Source organism: Rutidosis leptorrhynchoides, chromosome 3, assembly GCF_046630445.1.
Source record: "Rutidosis leptorrhynchoides isolate AG116_Rl617_1_P2 chromosome 3, CSIRO_AGI_Rlap_v1, whole genome shotgun sequence".
Classification (NCBI taxonomy): domain Eukaryota; kingdom Viridiplantae; phylum Streptophyta; class Magnoliopsida; order Asterales; family Asteraceae; genus Rutidosis; species Rutidosis leptorrhynchoides.
Genome location: NC_092335.1, coordinates 450,043,600 through 450,047,284, shown reverse-complemented (window position 1 = coordinate 450,047,284; position 3,685 = coordinate 450,043,600). Strand labels below are relative to the sequence as shown.

The window sequence follows — 3,685 nt, the reverse complement described above, 5'->3', positions numbered from 1 at the left end:
TACCCTTCATTTCACCATAAAACACTTGTTAAGGTTCCATTGCGTGAAATATAGTTTTCTTTGATAGTATGATATTATAGCGGCAACTTGGTATCAAGTTCCAGTTTTTTTGTTTCGTTCTAAACAATGAAAAAATCGTTACTTCCAACAAGAATGCATGTATATATAAGTGTTTATGTATCATAAGTTAGCAAAGCAACTAACATATTTAGATCAATGAAGACCTCATTTCTTTTATCTGTTTATTTTAGCCTGCTAGTTTTCGTGTCGTGCTATGGTGGCAATGTGTATGACCCTCTTGAGACTCTTATGAAGCGTTCTAAAAAATCAGGTTCAGTTCATGCTACTACACAAGAACTCACAAACGAGCACTCATACGAACCAGTTTACTTGGGCCCACAAGATGGGTTAAAAAATGATGATAAGATAGTAGCGTTGCCAGGTCAGCCGGATGGAACAGACTTTGACCAGTATTCAGGGTATGTGAAAATTCGCCCGGGCATAGATACAGAACTGTTTTACTATCTTGCAGAGTCACCGATCGCCCCTTCTACTAAACCTCTTGTACTATGGCTTAATGGAGGTAACATTTGTAAGTTTAAATGTTTAATAAACAAAATGATTAAGCGTCCTGAATATTTCGTAGTAATCAGAATGATTCAAAGGTTCTAATTGAGCCTTGTTCTCATTGTGAATGAGAATAGCTTGTTTGATGATCATTTTGAGTGAACACTTAAAATTATGGTATAAATCTTTCACATAAACAACTAAAACCTGCAAGGTATTACTTACTATCTACACATTGTCACAATCAAGACTCAGAATTGAACCATTATAGGGCCGGGTTGCTCTTCTCTCGGAAGCGGGGCGATGATGGAACTTGGACCGTTTAGGGTCAATGCTGATAACAAGACGTTGTCACGCAACAAATATGCATGGAACGAAGGTAAGAATCATTATAAAAAAAGTTTATAAAGTGAAACAAAGGCAAAGAATATATGTTCCTACTTAATGATCATAAAATTTGCAGTTGCAAATGTACTTTTTTTGGAATCTCCTCTTGGAGTTGGATTTTCCTTCATAATCCGTGGAGGTTATGTACTCGACGACGTACAAACAGCAAAAGATTCATATGCATTTCTGATTAATTGGCTTGAAAGGTTTCCAGAATACAAAACTAGAGATTTTTATATCGCGGGAGAAAGCTATGCAGGACATTATGTGCCTCAACTCGCACAATTAATTCTTCAAAACAACAAAATCACTAACCAAACGGTCATTAATCTCAAAGGAATTGCTGTAAGTCTCCAAAACTACATCTTAGGGTATGTTTGACGCACGAGCTTATGAAAGCTTACAGAAGCTTATAGATGTTTCACCTTATAAGTTTTATTTAGTAGCGTATAAAAAGTAGAGCTTACGAAAAATAATAAGTTCTTAAAAATACTAATAGCTTATGAAAAAAGTAGAACTTTAAATGTATAATTACTATAATGCCCTTCACCATATTATTTTACATTATTATTGTTGTTCTTTTTGGTCTATTTACACATATAAGCTCTAGCTACCTTATTAAACAGTTAGGGTGTGTTTGGTTTAATTTAGTTAATGGTAATGGGATTAGTAATGGGAATACTAAGAAATGGAATGACAATTACCATTATATTTGATGTTGATTGGTTTAGAAAATTATTTTGAAATGAAAATTTTTACTTTTTTAAAAGAAACCTGATTAATAAATTATAAATTATTTGTTTATATAGCAAACGGATAATTATAACCAAAAAAAAAAATACATTATCCAATTCAAAATAATAATCACATTCAATGGCATTTTACATTTACAATAATCACTCTAGCTCGTAACCTCCTTTGATGCAGTTACATCAAGTAATCATTCGATAATACTCAATTAGTGGGTAATGGTCATTAACTACTTTGGGGTAATGGGAAATCCCATTACTTACAACCAAGCACTTTTAATTATTATCATTTCCATTCTATAGTGTCCATTACCCCCAACCAAACATGCCCTTATTAAAAACAATAAGTTCGGGAAGCTTCAAAAATAGTCTCCAACTCCGACTACAACTCCAGCTACTTTCGTCCAAATACACCCTTAAACTATTTATTGGCATGAATCTAAATGATTCATATGTTCATGCTTATATTTCTAGCTAGGAAATGCATATGTGGATTTTGAAACAGAATACACCGGACTGTTCGACTTTTTCTGGACACACGCGATTATTTCTGATGAAATTCGTGAAGGAATTGTCTCCAATTGAGATTTTTCTAGGGAGGAAATATAACAATTGAGTGTTACAATTTTATAGATGAAGCGAACGGTGCTATAAGTAACATCTACTTATATGACATTTATGCTCCTTTATGTTCAAAATACAGCAATAGCACTCCCTCAGTGAGTTCTTTTACTACAATTAACATTTTTAATTTTAATTCCCATTTCATAATTAATATCTTGACAATGAATCTACATAATCGATACAGATATCAGATTTTGATCCATGCTCTGGGATTTATATCGCGGAATACTTAAACACTCTTGCTGTGACACAGTCCCTTCACGCAAAGCCTATTCTATGGCAAGAATGCAAGTAATAAAGAAATTCAAGATATGAACATTTTGAAACACATTTACTTTGACATATTTAAACATAATCTTTTTAATTTTATGCAGCGAATACATCGATGAAAACTGGCAAAATATGCCGTTTACAGTCTTGCCTGTGATAAAAGAATTGATGTCCAGTGGAATTAGTGTCTGGATGTATTGGTAGTGAATTATTTTATTAATCGTTTTTTTTTTTTTTGTGAAAACATAAATTAAATTAAAATAGACCAAGTGATCTAAATTCTAAATAAAATACAATCAGTTCAGATATCTATATTACTTTTCTAGCACATAAAATGGTATAAAATACATTTTTTTTTTTTTTTTTTTTTTTTTTTTTTGCATTATGGTATGCATTCAACTAGCTAATTTTAGTATGGATTTTATTAAAGATACGGATTTATAAAAATTGCAGTGGAGATACAGATGGGAGAGTACCGGTGACAGTAAGTAAGTACTCAATCGACAAACTAAAAACAACAGTAAAGACGCCATGGTACCCATGGATGTACGAAGGAGAGGTAAAATTACTTCTTATATAATATTCATTTTTGTAGTTTTTTTTAACGTTGACTACATAAGTGACTCATGAAATATGTTATGGACATTCGAATTTTAGGTCGGTGGATATGTTGTGGGATATGAAAACCTAACATTTGTGACTATAAGAGGAGCAGGACATTTTGTCCCGAGTTACCAACCGGCTCGTGCACTTGCAATCTTTACTTCGTTCTTGGAGGGAAAACTTCCTTGAATGTGTCCGTACGTACTAATGGCCAAGTGCTAGAACTCAAAATATATATATATATATATATATATATATATATATATATATATATATATATATATATATATATATATATATATATATATATATATTTTGAATTCTATACTTTAAATCTTGTCTTGGCTTGTTATTGTTATTGTGTTTGATCAAAAGGGGCCTTGTTTCGCTCTACTAATGACGTTAATCTGTGTTTACTTTAAAGACGTTTGAATATTACTTAACATCTTTTTTGTCCCCTCCATTTTTACATATTCAAATGTCAC

General features: G+C 32.0%; 1 pseudogene; it reads left to right on the top strand.

Moving 5' to 3' along the window:
• Positions 1 to 216: 216 nt before the first annotated feature.
• On the top strand, positions 217 to 3,389 carry LOC139901542 (serine carboxypeptidase 1-like; annotated as a pseudogene).
• The last annotated feature ends 296 nt before the right edge of the window (positions 3,390 to 3,685 follow it).